The sequence below is a fragment of the Apium graveolens genome, chromosome 8, assembly GCF_009905375.1.
Source record: "Apium graveolens cultivar Ventura chromosome 8, ASM990537v1, whole genome shotgun sequence".
NCBI classification, from domain to species: domain Eukaryota; kingdom Viridiplantae; phylum Streptophyta; class Magnoliopsida; order Apiales; family Apiaceae; genus Apium; species Apium graveolens.
This window is the reverse complement of record NC_133654.1, coordinates 203,871,349-203,889,024: the sequence shown is the minus strand read 5'-3', so window position 1 is coordinate 203,889,024 and position 17,676 is coordinate 203,871,349.

The following is a 17,676-nucleotide window of genomic DNA, read 5'->3' as shown; positions in this document are numbered from 1 at the left end:
CCTTGCTTTATTCCTTTTAATTATGCCATCACTATCAGTTTTGTTTCTGAACACCCACCTTGTACCAACAACAGATCTGTTCTTTGGTCTTGGCACTAGGGTCCAGACTCTGTTTCTTTCAAATTCATTTAACTCTTCCTGCATTGCTTGCACCCAATTAGCATCTTGAAGAGCTTCTTCCACTTTCTTTGGTTCAGTCTGAGAAAGAAAAGAATTGTAGAGACATTCGGTTGAAGTAGCTGTTCTAGTTTGACACCTGCATCAGGATTTCCAATAATTAAATCAGGTGTATGTGATTTAGTCCACTTTCTTGCAGATGGGAGGTTTTTTCTAGAACTGGATGCTCCCCCATGATCCATGCCATCTTCATCAACATCTTCTGATGCTCCCCCTGAAAGTATGCTCTCCGAATTTGATTCTTCAGAATTTAAATTTTCAGAATTATCAGAACTTGGCTGATCAGAACTTGAAGAGCCAGTTATATGTTCTGATGCTTCTTGAGATGTGGTTATATCTTCAGTATGCTCCCCCTGTACAGTGCATTTTCCTTTGACGTAGCCACCACAGTTTCAATGATATCAGAGTTTAATTCATCAGAGTTTACAATTTTAGGACTTAGACTGTCAGGGTTTTCAGTATCAGAATTTAAGTCTTCATTTTCGAATCTCAGCTGATCATGATCATAGAAATCTTCAAGTCCAGTAATCTTCTTATCATCAAAGGAGACATTGATTGATTCCATGATAACTCTTGTGGATAAATTGTAGACTCTGAAGGCTTTTGTGGAAAGTGGATATCCAACAAAAATTCTTTCATCAGCTTTTAAATCAAATTTAGATAGTTGTTCATGATGAGCCTTAAGAACAAAACACTTGCATCCAAATACATGAAAATACTTCAGATTTGGCTTCTTTTTCTTCACCATCTCATATGGTGTCTTTCCTTGCTTGTTAATGAGTGTTGCGTTCTAAGTAAAACAAGCAGTCTGCACAGCTTCAACCCAAAAATAAGTTGGAAGCTTTGCTTCATCAAGCATAGTTCGTGCAGCTTGATAAGAGTTCTATTCTTTCTTTCAACAACTCCATTTTGCTGTGGAGTTCCAGGAGCAGAAAATTCCTGCTTGATTCCATGCTTTTTGCAGAACTCTTCCATTATCAAATTCTTGAACTCAGTGTCATTATCACTTCTTATTTTCTTCACAGAATCTTTGTCCAATTTATCCAGTTGCTTGACATGATCAATCAAGATAGATGGAGTTTCACTTTTTATGTGCAAGAAATACACCCATGAGTATCTGGTGAACTCATCCACTATGACCATAGCATATTTCTTCTTTGTAATAGACATGACATTTACTGGACCAAATAGATCAATATGTAGTAGGTGATAAGGCACAAGAATTGATGATTCAGTCTTGTTCTTGAAAGAAGATTTTCTTTGTTTAGCCTTCTGACATGAATCACAAAGGCCATCAGGAGCAAATACTGACTTTGGCAGTCCTCTCACAAGATCTTTCTTGACTAATTCATTTATATTATTGAAATTTAAATGAGAGAGTTTCTTGTGCCAGTTCCAGCTTTCTTCAATTGATGCTCTACTCATCAGACAAATTACAGAACCATCTATACTTGTTGAAAGCTTGGCTTCATAAATGTTACCATGCCTGTATCCTTTCAGAACAACTTTGCCTGTAGATTTACTTACAACTTCACAGTGTTCTTCAAAGAAATCCACATGATAACCTATGTCACAGATTTGACTAACACTTAGCAGATTGTGTTTAAGTCCTGAGACCAGAGCTACTTCTTTAATGATGACATTCCCAAGATTGATATTGCCATATCCCAATATTTTTCCAATGTTTCCATCTCCATAAGAAACACTTGGGCCAGCCTTCTCCACAAAGTCTGATAGCAGGGCTTTATTTCCAGTCATATGTCCTGAGCATCCACTGTCCAGAACTAGGATATTTTTCATGTTGCCCTGCAATCATAAAGACCACTAATGATTAGTTTTGAGGACCGCTTGGATCCTTTGGCCTTATTAAGTTTGTTAACATTTGCAGCGGATTTAGCATCAGAGTTTATGTTAATATTTTTCTTATCATAATTTACACTATCAGACTTTATATCAAAACTTACACTAGAAGGAACAATGCTAACTTTCTTTAAAGAAGGTTTTATTTAATAATAATCATAGTACAAACTATGATATTCCTTACAAGTATAAATGGAATGCAATAAACTACCACAATGAAAACAAGGATTTTGTGGCTTATATCTAACAGACTGACTCTTAACTCCTGACTTTGAAGGTAAGGAGTTTATGTTCTTATTCTTCCTGCAAAACGAAGCCAGATGGTTAGAACTTCCACAGTTATGACACGTTTTTCTAGGAGCATCAGAAACAGGCTTATAATCATTGCTTTTATTCACACCTTCCTTTCCATTCCTATTTTTCCTAGGTGATTTTACCTTGTTTGCATTCTTAACATCTTTCAGCTTATGCTTAAGCTGCTTCTTTGTCATTAAGCCTACGTTTACTTCAGTTGTCTTTTCTTATTTTAGTTTGTCAGAAGTTAATTCCTTTTTAACTTCTGATTTCTCAGTTTCAGACTTTACAGCTACAAACTTAACAGGTTTTAACTTTGGCTTTTGTTGAACAACTATAGGCTTAATATCTACAGTTCCTTTATCATTCTTATCATCTCCATAACCTAAGCCCTCTTTCCAGTTTCCACTATTTAACAAATTCTGAGTTGTTTTGCCAGAGTTAGTCCAAGTCTTGATAATCTCTCTTTCCTTTTCTAACTCAGTTTTTAGAGATTCATTCATTTTAAGTACTTCATCCCTAACATAGAAAGCATCATCTCTATCTTTCTGAGTTTGATGGAACATGACTAACTCTTTTTCTAAATAATCATTCCTCTTTTTACAAGCAAGATTTTTAGAAGTTAATCTTTCACATGTTAAAGTTTGATCTCTATAGCTAATGAACATGGTTTTAAGATATCTTCTCAGCTCATTAATATCATCAGTATGAAACGCATAAGTAGTTTGAGGTACCTTTAACTCAGCAGCTTCAGGACTGCTATCAGCATTTGCCATATCAGCATTTGCCATCAAGGCATAGTTCTCCTCATTTTCAGAATCTGAAGTGTCTGTCCAGCTTTTCTTCTTTGTGACAAGAGCATTGCCTTTGTCACTCTTCACTTTCTTGCAATCAGGAGATATGTGGCCTTTCTCACCACAGTCGTAGCATTTGACATTTGTGTAATCTCCTCTATCAGACTTCCCTCCTTTGCCTTCATATTTTCTGAAATTCTTCTTATCAGAACTTGCACCTTTCCTGGAAAACTTCTTTCCCTTCCTGAACTTCCTGTATGCAATCCTTGTGATTCCTCTCACCATAAGAACACACAGCTTCATCATCTCTTCATCAGCATCCATCTCAGGCGAGCTTTAAGTTTCTGAGTCACCATCTCTATCAGAACTTGATGACTCAGTATCAGACTTTGTGAAGGGCGCTTTACCCTTGCCTTTCCTTGAGGTAGCTGCCTTGGGGGATTCTTCTTCAGCCTTAAGAGCAACTGTCCTTGACTTTCCTCCTTTTCTCTTGCTTCTTTGTTCCATCTCAAGTTCATGAGTCTTAAGCATCCCATAGATTTCATCAAGAGTTGTTTCTTCAAGACTATAGTTGTCTCTTATGATTGTGGCCTTCGAATCCCAGTTTTCAGGAAGAGCTAACATGAATTTAAGGTTTGAATCTTCAAGATCATACTCCTTATCAACCAGTGACAAATCATTCAAGAGTTTGACAAATCTATCATATAAATCAGTCAATGACTCATTAGCCTTTGAGTCAAAGTGTTCATACTCTTGAGTGGGTATTGTCTTCCTGTTCTTCTTAATCGAATCAGTTCCCTGACATCTTGTTTCCATGGCATCCCATATCTCCTTTGCAGTTTTGCAGTTTATTACCCTGTTTGACATTATATTATCAATGGCACTATGCAGTAAGTGTCGTACCTTAGTATCCTTAGCAATTGATGTGATATCTTCAACAGTGTAATCACTCTTCTCTTTTGGTACAGACTTTGCTGCTTCACCTGTAACTGCAACAACGAGTTTTGTTGGATTGTGAGGTCCTTCCTTGATTCTATCAAGATATTCTGGATCTGTAGCTTCCAGAAACATAGTCATCCTCACCTTCCATATGGGATATTCAGATGGTTTCAATATGGGAAATCTAATAGCCTCATATCGACTATGAATTTGTGTCTTTGGAGGTTTTTCAGTTTTGGTGGGCTTAGTTGGAGTTTCTACTTCAGACATGATTGTTTTTGGATCTTAAACTATTTGTGTGTTAACAGATAGGCTCTGATACCACTTGTTAGGTCACACACACTGTAGAAGGGGGTTGAATACAGTGTATAGCACAATCAAATCGAATTCTAATAACACAAATAATAGAAAACTGACTTTATTCAAAGCAATAAACTCTGTTACAATACGGAACTGTCCTCTCTCAGTGATGAACAAATATCACAAGAGCTGTTAGGGTTACAATGAATAATATTCTCGATAATGATAACACTTATAGTGTAAACCCTATGTCTGTGTTTATATACTACACAGTTACAAGATAATCACTAATTGATGTGGAATATAATTCTGCTTCCTAAAATATATCAATCAGATATCTTTTCTTCCAAGTATTCCATTCTTCATAGAATTCCTTCTTCATGCATATCTCTTCTTACATTTGTCTTGATCTTCTTTCCTTTCAATCAGCCGCCTTCCTTATCTGAACGTTTCCTTTAAGTCCTGATATTATCTCCTGATAAATATCTCCTGAACCTTAAGTACTGATGACTTAAGTTCTGACTTCAGTATAAGTGCTGATTTTAGTTAAGTACTGATTTGTCCTGTTTAAGTAAGATCTGAAAACTAAACATAAATCATATTAGTCATGACATTATCAAATATATCTAACAAAGAAACGTCTTTGTCCAACTGGAAGGTTGTACCCAATGTATTATATCTGCATAATTCTGTAGTTGGACAAAAATACTTCTTGCATACGAATTATTTTCCTGTTTGATCAGTGATCAAAACCTCATCTACTGTTAGCCAGAACAACAAATAGGATGGACAAAATTACTTGTATCTCGTTGAAAAAGAAAACATAGTTAAGTATACAATAAAAAGTTTCTTGTTTTATTTTACGAGTATCCAGATAGATTGTATGGTTGAGGCTCGGGTTCAAAAGCCTGGTACAAATCTAAAGTTGATCCTCTGGTCATAGAATAAAAAACACAATATAAAATTTTTATTAGAAGGCTGATAAAAGAAAGTGCTAGAATTGTATTGTTATAAAAACTATCCCATAATTATCCTACAAATAAGAAACAACACTACCAAATGTTTCAATGAATATTAGATGTAAATAACCAAGAAGTTCTTAAGGGGATTAAGAAACATAAATATGCATGTGTTAAATCGTTAAATGCACTTTAAGTTATCAAGGCCAATGCGAGATCAAAGAATCAAAGGAGCTAGTGTAAATTTACTTGGAATTATAATTAAGAGTAATATGCTTGCAATTAATTCATGCCTTTTATACAGTTAAGATGAATACCTTTTTAAGCTGTAGTAAGACTAGATCAACATTTTGATTCTTTAGTACATCAACAAAGGCGAACAAATAAATTGATGATATCAGTTCTTGTCCATGAGCTACATAAACCTAGCAAACAATATTGTAGCAGAGATCATAAAGGTACATGAACAAATAAGATTATACAAAATTAATAATGGTTGTTTGATTTCTTCGAATGGAGTTTTTACCTGTATTCCTAAGTCTTAAATGGATTGATTTTTGGAGCATAATCAATCTAATGATTCCCAGGAGTCCAGATTTATTGGAGCCACCTTCACTACACTTCAGAACAATCGAATAACAAATTGTGTTATCTCAAAGAACTAGCCAAATTACGCAACAAAAGTATACATCATTTCAATCCTCAACTACAAATCAACTTACAAACATAAACAACTTTATCTGCCAAACAACTAACTCACAAAACCTAATTTAAGAAACTATACAACTTTCTCTTCTTTTTCAACACAAAACAAAGAAAAAAAACTTTTTATAACCTTTATTTAGATTGCACACACCCACGTACATACTAGCCTTTATAAACAATCAATATTACTAGAAATTACAAAAACAAGTTAATATATACCAGAAAACGGTAAATATATTCAAATATAATCTATACACCAGAAGACTAAGAAACTAATATACCTCTCTTATACTGATGGATCTGGTTTTATATCAAAAGACTTGGAAATAATATGACACGTTCTTGCCAAGTGTTTTGGTAAAACCTCACTTCCATCAGTCTCGATCTACATCTTTGTTGTTTTCATTCTACAAAGGGGCATGAAGATGATCTCAAAATAAAGAAAGAAGACAACGAGAGAGATCTTAATTAGTAAGGGAGAGATAAAGATTGAATACCTCTAATTGGAACCGAGTGTAGCTTGCCCAAAACCCTAATTTCTGGATATTTTTTCCAAACCCGTCACTCGGTAAAGGTGGGCGTACCCTAATTTCTTTAACTCCAGTTTCCCCATTTCATTGGTTTAATATTTCACTTCCTTGCGTCTATTAAAATATTACCGCCTAACCCAAAATTAGGGCCCAACCCAACCCAACCCAATTTCACTTTATATTTTTTCCAAAATTATAAATATTAAAATATCTGAAATACCCATATTTATTTTATTATAATTATAATTAATATATTAATATAATTAAATTGTAAAAATTTAAAGTTGTTACATGATTTAATTTTTAATAAGGAAATGTTTTAGTATTTTCCGATCTAAACATTTTACTATTATTATATACAATTATGAAAAAAATTATTTAATATATACAAAATATAAATAATTAATTTTTTTGATATACATTTCATTTATAAAACAAATCAATTAATTATTTTATCCAAATAAAATATTTTTAAATATAAATTTAATTTTTGATAAAAAAAATTATTTTTTTATTTATAATTTATGAAAACAATGTATCTTGTACATTTTTTTAAAATTAATATTAAACTATATTCATTTAGTTTTATATCCATAGAAAATATATCAATATCTACAAAATATGGATAATTTATTCAGTTTTTGTACATTTACTTTCTACTAAAATTCCATAAATTAGTTTATTCAAATTACTTACTTTTAAAAATAAATTATATTTTGAGTTAAATTAAAAAAAATTATTCAGCTGTATATGGCAACACCACCTGACGGGTTGCAATAGGTAAGACATCTATGTCAACAGCAGAGATGTATTGAGTTATAGCAACATGTCGCATTACCTATAGTAACACCAAAATCTGGGTGTTTTGATAGGGTCATAATTTCATATCAATTGCAACATTTTCTATGGCAACACAAGACAAAATGTGCAAATAGGTCATCTATGGCATAGTGGAATTTTATGTTGAACATCCTACAGGGTTCATTGATCCAAAGTATCCAGATCATGTTTATTTACTGGATAAAGTACTCAATGGATTGAAGCAAGCTCCAAGGGCCTGGTATGAAACATTTGCTCTATTTCTGTTAGAAAGTGGTTTCACAAGAGGTACAATTGATAAAAATATCTTTTATAAATACCATGGTAATGACTTATTATTAGTACAGATATATGTTGATGATATCATTTTTGGATCTACTAATGATAAACTATGTGAGAAATTTTCAAAGCTAATGTAGTATATGTATCAAATGAGTATGATGGGAGAATTAAGTTATTTTATGGGGTTACAAGTTAAACAGACTGATGAAGGGATCTTCATAAATCAATCCAAATACACCAGGAATTTGCTCAAAAGATTTGGAATGCAAGACTGCTCAATTGCATTAACTCCCACGGCCACTGCAACCAAGTTAGATTTAAATACTGGTTCTTCAATAGATATAACTAACTACAGAGGCATGATTGGTTCACACCTATATTTGACTGCTAGTAGACCTGATATCATGTATGCTACTTGTCTATGTGCAAGGTTCCAAGCTGATCCAAGAGAACCTCATCTATTAGCTGTGAAAAGATTTTTTAAGTATCTCAAAGGCACCATGAATCTGGGATTATGGTATCCTAGAGATTCAGATTTTAAGCTAATTGAATATTCAGATGTTAATTTTGCAGGATGCAAAATAGACAGGAAAAGCACTTCTGGAAGCTGCCAATTTCTTGGCGGCAGATTGGTTTCTTGGTATAGCAAGAAATAAAAGTCAATTTCCACATCAACTGCAGAAGCAAAATATATTGCTGCAGGAAGCTGTTGTGCTCAAATTCTATGGATAAAAAATCAGTTACTGGATTATGGGTTAGACTATTTTGCTATTCCTATATATTGTGATAATCAAAGTGTTATTGCAATGACAGGAAATCCATTGCAGTATTCAATGACTAAACACATCATCATCATGTACCATTTCATAAGGGAACATGTGGAAGCAGGTACAGTGGAATTGGTCTTTGTTCCAACAGATCAGAATTGGTAGATATATTCAGCAAGCATCTCTGTGAAGCTACTTTCACAATATTGGTGAATGAATTGGGAATGATATCAGGACATTTCTCAAACTCTGTTAATTAAGAAATAATTGCTGATATTTGAAGCATGGTATCTTATTATGTGTCAGTACTTGTTAGATACTAATTATTGTGTTAAATTATGATGCCATGATAACATGCAAATTAACTTCTATAAATTCTAACTGATAGATGCATGTTAAACTACTGATTATACGTATATGCTCTGATATTAGTTAAACTTTCTTTGACTAATAAACCCTAATAGTAGTTATTAAATTCTGATATTGGTCAAACCAGTGTTGACTGATAAATCCTGATAGTCGTAATTAAAATACTGATAATGGTCAAACCATTATTGACTATTATATTTCATTGATTATTTTAAATAAATTTATTTGATATAAATGGTTACTCGGTATTTTTAATTAACAGTGAGTTAGTGGAATATCTTTTAATTTCTTGTATGGGTTAACTACTGCTATAAGTATCTCTCAACACTCGAGTACTTACATTGGGAATAGGAATCTGAAGAGAGAGATTACTTTTTATTTACCTAGATACGCCTAATCGTGTATACTTATTATGTTTAATAATTACATGGTTAATCAAAGAGTCTTTCAGTTTCTATCACCTCTGCTATAAATACATACCCTCCATTACCAAAACTTCTCACTATCTTTTTCATACACAACTCCTCATCTTCTCAAATTTTTTGTCCAAAACTTCAAAAACACTCATCCAAAATGGCTCAACCCCAATTCTACACTCGAACTGAGGGTGGAGTTTACCATCTAGCTTTCAAGTTAAAAGACCCTGGGGGACTTAGAGTCAAGATCAACCATCAAATTTATAATCCTCATGATATCCCATCGTCAGTCTATGAGGGACTGTCTTTTGAACAGCAAACTAATCACCAGTTCTTTTAACTAGAGACTACTCTTGAAGAGGAACGTCGGGCCAAAAACGCTGAGAGGCGTATGATTCAAGCTCTCGAGCTATAGGAGAACAAAATTTCTCTTGCAATAACAATCTCTAGGATTTATCATCGCCGAGCGATGAGGGCAGAGCAGGCTTTAAAGAGGAAGAAGAAGTACAAGTAGTTAGAGTAAGTTAGGTTTTTATGTTTAGAAATCTAAATCTTGTACTCTGCTTCTTAAATATTAATAAAAATATCTTTTGCCTTCTTTGATTCCTTAAGTGAATGAATGTTTACTTTCTTGTTTGTGCTTGAATGATTATGACTGTTAATATTCCAATTAGTACTGCATGCTTAGTTTCAAAAAAAATTTGATAGTGCATGTTAGAAACTAATCTCTGTTTGAGTTCATATGTTCACTTCAGTACAGATTGAGCACATTACAAGAAGAAACTGATTTCACAGTAGAAATTTATGAAAGATTTAATTCTGATCTTATGAGAATTATAATCTTTGAGTGTTATGTTCTATCAAAATTCTTTGAAACTTTCTTTTTCTCACCAAGAAAGTTGTCCACACTTAATCTCAACATCATAAGTCTTATTTCTTAAATTTCTTCTTACAATTGAAACACTTGAATCCATTTCTCAAATTTTGCGAAAATTAAGTGTAGTTCTTAAAACTATGTTCACCACTCGGAAACAACATTAAGTTGGTTAGAGACTACATGCTAAGGTAGATTTTAATGATACTAACAGAGACACAGGGGTTTCATCAGTTTTTACTGAAGACCTTGTGACAACTTTCGATAAACACATTCAAGTGTTAGTTCTTTGCAAGAAGAACAAAGTCTGAGATCATGGTACATGACAGTAACCTGATCAAATCCTCTCCAATTCAAATGGAGGTTCACATAATTGGTGAACAACAACTATCATAACTACAGTGTTAACTGTGAGTTCAATCATGACTTCAGATTCACAAGGTATAAATATTGTTATTACTTTATCAACATTTATTCTAAATACTGATTTGGTATTTTCAGCATTTATTATGCATGTTTTAAATCATGTTTGTATGTTTATTTCTAGACCTTATTCAAGGAATACCTCTAGTTGTATGACCACAGACCACCCTTCTTTAGCCACCTCTTATTTCTGTAGGACAAATTATCTTAGCTAATCTATGAGTTGTGTGAAAAGATTTTGAGAAAAACAGAATTATAGAGAGGCAGGATCCTTCCTGGAAAAAGGAGAGGTGGATGAGAGATAGGATTTAGTAATCCTTGTGAGAAAACTCTGATTATTAAAAGTCATGATATGTGTGGTGTGAGGAGTAGTGATACTACTTTAAAAAATAGAGAGATTAAGTGTTACTTGTTATATTTTTTACAGGTGAACAAAATTCTAAAGAAACAAATGTTGAACTACAGTTTGTTGATCCTCGAATAAACTCTGATGTACCAAGTGCTTTTAATCTCCCTGCAGGTCTAAGTACTGATATTATCTTGTAGTCCATTCACTCTACTATTCCACCACATGAAACAATCCCTGTTTTTTTCTAAAAACCAGTCCATTCACTCTACTATTCCACCACCTGAAGTAATCCATGTTGTTGCTAAAGATGTAGTAGCACAACAGTCATTCATAAAGTTTCATCCATTTCAGGGTCACCACAGCAATCTACAGGAACTGAGGTTCTGAAAGTAAATTTGGAAGCTCCAGTTCATTTATTTACAATATTGCTGTTGGTATTGAAGCTTTTGAAGCTGTTGGATCACAAATTGCACCAATTTCTGATTCTATATTAAATACTGAAACTGGTGATGAAGTTCAGTAGATAGTGCAAAATCCAGTTGCAAATGGAGAATCTAATGATGGGGAAGAAGCTAATATTTTTCATGTTCTTATAGATCCCGAAGATGATCTTTTCTTCCCTGAAGATATGTCTACACACGTAAGGCAACAGAAACTTAAAGAGTTAGATGCCAAGAAAATGCAGGATTATTTTGATGCAATATGGAAAGATGATACATATCCTATTTCTAGAATAAATGCTATTGAGCATCTAGAAATAGCTGAACGGAAAATTCAAAATCCTGATATGCTGACACATCTGAAAGCATCAACTCTGGTTGTCAGATCCTTACATATAGCTCAAGAAGCAACTACTTCTCAAATCAATCAGATTAAAGAATCTTTGATTACTTCAAGGCTGACTACTCATCAGGATATTCAGAAACAAATTACACAAATAGTTGCCAAGCAAACTGTAATTGAAGCCAATCAAGCTAGATTGAAAGCTAAACAAGTTCAAATCTCTGATCAACATATAAAGGTAGATAATTCAATGGAGATGATTCTTTCTCTACTACTTTTTGATGATGCCAAAAAGGGGTAGAAAATTATTCAATCTAAATGCAAGCAGTTAACATTAACAAATACTGATGATGAAAATCCTGATGGAGGTAATAAAGGGGGACAAAAGAATAATGAAAAGAAAAGAGGTGAAGAGCTAGTTGGAATTAGTGGTTTATCAAAAGAAATCACTAGATCTCAATCTAGACAAGGTGGAGAAAGTAAGAGAAGTGAAAGAATAGTTAGAGAATTGACTGTGACTACAACAACTCAACAAACTTTAAAGTCACAACTGCTGATGAAGACCAAGGTATTCTGGAGATAGAAGCTGGTACAGAAGCAAGTCAATATCTACAAACTCTGAAAGAAAATCCTGGAGTTGATCTAGAATAGCTATGGAAAATGGAGGAAGACTTCAAGAATTCCATTATGACAACAAATGCTGATATTGCTGTTATCTCTCAAGAACTTTATGAAGATGATCCTTCTAACAGACCAACCAAAGGTGTACTAATAAAGGAGGTAAGTCAGGCAGAGGAGAAAGATCACTCGGATCTCAAGCTATCTTAACTGCTGACAGGAAGCATAAAGGGAAAGAGAAGATAGGAGAGAAGCTGAAGTTTTCAAAGCCTAAAGCCAAAACTGTTGCAAAGAAGAAATAAATATCTAAAGCAACTAAATCACAAATACTGATAGATCCAATCTATACAGTTGCTAAATCTTTTGATACTGATGAAATTGCTGAAGAAGAAGAATTCGGCCAAACTCACTAAAGAAGGAAGATTTGTGGAGCTGACTGGGCTGAAAAATTGAAATTAACCTCTGACATTGCTCAAGTTAAAGAAGAAGCTGTTATTCAACCAATAACAACCTCTGATTCTACTCATGTTGTTGATTTCTTAAACCCAATTCAAGCAAATTTATCAAATCTTGATTCTGAAGACAGTCTCTGATAAGCCAGAACTTACTTTTGATGAAAAAAAATAAGCTACTATGGGGAAGCAAGAAACCAACACCTAGAAGAGATTCTTCTGAAATATTAAAGAATATTTACAGTGGAAGTTCTCAATCTAGAAAATTTGGAATCATAAGTGGTCTTGGAAGATTAAATGATGATGATACATTTGTAGGAGATGCTTTGACTTTAAGAAAGCATTCTAAATTGACAGAAATTGGAGACAATGTAATGCTTGAAGACTTACAGAAGATCATATAAGTGCAAATTGTTATTGACCATGTTGAAGAGAAAATAATTTATTTTCTGGAGTCTGGGAGAAGCTTAAGGTTGAATCAAGAACAGTTTAGAGACAAACCATGGTAGAAATTGGAACTTATTGCTACAATTCTCAAGGTAACTAATTTTGTAACTGTCAGATGGTCTGCATTCATAAAGAACTTGATACAGTTAAAGCATAAAGTGATGCCTTACAAATAAAACTATATTCCAAAGTACATTGATCAAACTGAATATGTTGTTGATATGCCTATTGGAGGGGCCAAGATAGAAATGAGTCTAGGGACTAAAGTTTGAACCTTTAATCCTGATGGAAAGAAAATTGGGTTTCTGGAGCTGGATGATCTATCTCTTGGAAATTCAAAGTTGTATAATCTCAAGGCTGCCATCTATCAGAATGATGAATCACCAGATGAACTGAAGGAAAATAAATAGAGGATGCACTGGTTTTTGGATGTAATGGAAGAAAATTTGCTGAGGAAATTTCTTGAAGATTTTCCAGATTGTATTAGAGTTCAGAATGAAGAGTAAAGTCTGATATTCACTGAAGTAAGAAAGAATATGCTTACTTGATTTTTGCATTTAGATAGTTTTGACATCATCAATAGGAACTTGTATATATTGCCATAATGCACAAGTTGGGGGAGATTGTTAAATATAATTGATGATATATGCACATAAACTTTCAGAAGTTCTTATCAGAACTTATATCAGCATTTATTGAAGAGTGATGTCATCAGTACTTATATCAGTACTTGATTATTAGCAGATGATGTCATCAGGATTTGTTAATTCAATAGATATTCAAGGAGACAAAGGAAAGCAAGAATTCAAGGCGGTTAAGGACTTTATCTCAGAAGCAATCATACATGGATAGGTTTCCTTATTGTAATAGAATAGGATTCCTTATTTGATTGTGTAGTTGTGCTATATATAAAGCACAGATTAGGTTTATGCTATATGCATTGCAAACATTGTTATATCATTCGCATAACCTAGCAGCGCTTAAGAATATTTGTTCATCCGTTTGAGAGAGTACGTTTGTAATCAGTTTTTATCTGTTAATATAAAACTGTTGATTCTGTTGAAGTTTTGTCGAATTGATTGCATAACCTGTATTGACCCCCCCTCTACAGTTGATTACGGACCTAACATGTTGTATTCATTACTTAACAATCTCAAATCAAGCTTATTTTGCTTTGACCTAGGAGCCTTAAAAGCCCCTCAAATCGAGCCCATTTTACTTCGACTTGGAAGATTTAGAAGGCCCATAATTTGACCTAGATTCAAGTCGATAGCGGCTCAAGTCTAACGAACCTCAATTCAAGTAATTCAAGTCCTACGTACCTTGATCCGCACATCAAACCTTTCTCTTTTCAATTCCACCTGATCTTGGTCGAAATTAAACATCATCAACCTATGTCAAAGTAATTTTGAAATAAAATGTTAAAAAATATTTTTCCATTATATGTTTTTGTAAAAAAAAATTTAAAAAAATGTATGGTCGACTTCAATTCATATCAAAATAGTTTAACTTAGGCTCCATTTTGGCATATAATTCGGCTTCAATCCAAGTCCGAAAAAGCCTGATAATTGATAAGAAAATAATTATTAAATTATTTTTTTAACAAAAAATAAATTATATTCGAGAAAATTTTGAACCTCAATGGCATAAGTACGATCAAAATTCAATCACAATTTGGGTGTGTTAAGGTTGTTGGCCCCGTACAAAACCAAAAGTAAATATTATAATTTCACAAATATGGATAAGACGTTATTTGAATAAAATTTTATAAGAGTGAGACATTTTGGGGAGGCCAAACTATTGAAGAATTTGAATAAAACAAATATTATTATTGAAAAATGACATTTTAAAAGGATTATAGGCCTATCAAAACAAACATGTAATTAATATTTTAAAGGAGTACAATTCTTGAACTAATTCAGGATAAGTTTTAACATGAACATGGGATTAAATTTTTAAAAAATTATAATTTTATCACCTATTTAATTTTATGAAACAAAGATGGCCTTTCAACGAATTCAAGAGACTAGTTAGACAAGTTTTTAAATAATATTTTATATTTTTTGATCAAATTGAATCTCCAGTATATTCTCAAATACTTTCTAAATATTAAAGAGATTTTTCTCATTTCTTTTTTAAGACCATTTACATTATTATTAAATTATTTTTCTCAATAAAATTTATCCCTTATAATTTGTCAAATGATTCTATGTTCCAGTGGAGTTTAAAATATAGACATACTAGATTAGTTCCCGGGCAAATATCCAATTATATGATATTTATTTTAATTAAATTACTATTTTGAAGTTAATATATATATATATTTAATAATAAACTAATGATGATATATTACATATTTATAAAATAAAATTTACATAATTATATACTTAATTATATCATTTATAATTTGATATTAACAATATATATGTCTTAATAGACATATTTAATATAATATTCAAATATGTTAAGCTAAGATTTACAATGATGAGTATGATTAAATAGTTTAAGTGTTTATTAGTTTATCATATATCGTTACAGATCATATATTCGACTGTGACTCACCTGAAAGATTCACTTCAAGGATTTCTTAGAACAAATATCCATGTTGTAAGGTTGTAAGTTATATTAGTCAAAAAAATAATTTACAATGATAATGAAGAGAAAGTGAGATAAAAAAAATTAAGGACAATAGGACATATGATCCATATGAAAATGAAGAAGAGAGATAATTAGTGGAGAAAAAAAGGCTAATTAATTAAGGAGGAGAGAGATTTAGTGGAGATTTATTTTAAAGGTAATGGAGTTTTCCATGTAATTGATAGTACATACAGCTCCTGCAAGGCCTAGTCCCGGACTCCTAACTCCCTATAACTCCTGAAAGGACTAGTCCTAGACCCCTGACTCAGTCTAGTCCTGCACACTGCTAGTCCAAACTGGCCAAATCTCGCAAGCCCAACCTTGAGAAATCCCAGCACGTGAGACACTGGCCCAAGCACATGACAGGGACAACTGTCACCCATCAATCATGGGAATAATCAGGGCACGTGTAAGAAGATTCTCAGAATATTCCACGGCCAGTCCCGCACTGACACGTGTAAAGCATCCACCCCAGCCAGGTGCCCTCCGGTCCTAGAACCAATGGCTACGATTTAAAGGTACCAACCCCAAAACCCTATCATTGGGCTATAAATAGTCCAAGAAGGTAAGATTTTGGGGTTAATCACGCTCTCACACTCATATACATACACAGCCACCCCGCATTCATATCTATCTTTATCTTCCCCAAAAGCGAGTTCTTACTCTCACGTCGGAGGCGCCGCGGGACCCAAACCCCCCTTCCGGTGTTATTTTTTTGGAACCCCACCACAACTACACCTCCACAGCGGCGAAGGATCGAGGCACGGCGTCGAAGGAGCGGCCCCGCCACCAGTAATCACCAACCTTTTAAGGAAAGAATGACAGTGTCCAATTTAATGAGACGGTGACACATATCCAAGTGTACTTTCTTTTGGTATAGTGAAGATTAGTTCTCGGGAAAATACCGAGCTATATGATAATTTTTTGATTAAATTACTATTTTAAAGTTAATATATATATATATATATATTGAAAAAATATATTAATGATGGTATATTACACATTTATGAAATAAAATTTACATAATTATATATTAAATTATATTATTTATAATTTGATATTAATAATCTACATGTCTTAATAGACATATTTAATATTTTATACTAATATGTTAAGTGAAGATTTACAATGATGAGTATGATTGAATAGTTTAAGTATTTATAAGTTTATCCTATATCGTTACAAATGGATTCGACTCCGACTCACTTGAAGGATTCACTTCAAGGATTTCTTAAGACAAATACCCATGGGGTTGTAAGTTATATTAGTAAAAATAATAATTTACAATGATAATGAATGGTTAGTGATATAAAAAAACAGAAATTAAGGAGATATGATTCATATGAAACTGAAGAAGAAAGATAATTAGTGAAGGAAAAATAGATAAATTAATTAAGGAGGAAGGAGGAGAGATAAATGGAAATATTTTTTTTTAAAGCAGTGGAGTTTGCCATATAAGCACCAACTTTTAAGGAGAGAAAAATATATGTCCAATTTAATGAAAGAGTGACATATGTCCATGTGTAGTCTCTTTTAATATAATGTAGATAATATATATTGTAATATTCGTCAATTTTATTTTTTTTAAAGAATAATAATAATAATAATAATAATAATAATAATAATAATAATAATAATAATATATTTTGGATTATAGATCAAATTAGAAAAGCAAAAGGAGTGTTAATAATGTTTAGTTAAATATTAAAAAAATTCTAATGGTGGAAGGATATCTTTTTGTAATATATATATATATATATATATATATATTTACATATATATATATATATATATACTAACATATGAGTATTATTAAGTACGGGAGTAAAAGGAAAACATAGAAGGGAAAAAAAAGAAAATAACCTAAAGCGGCCGCGGCGGG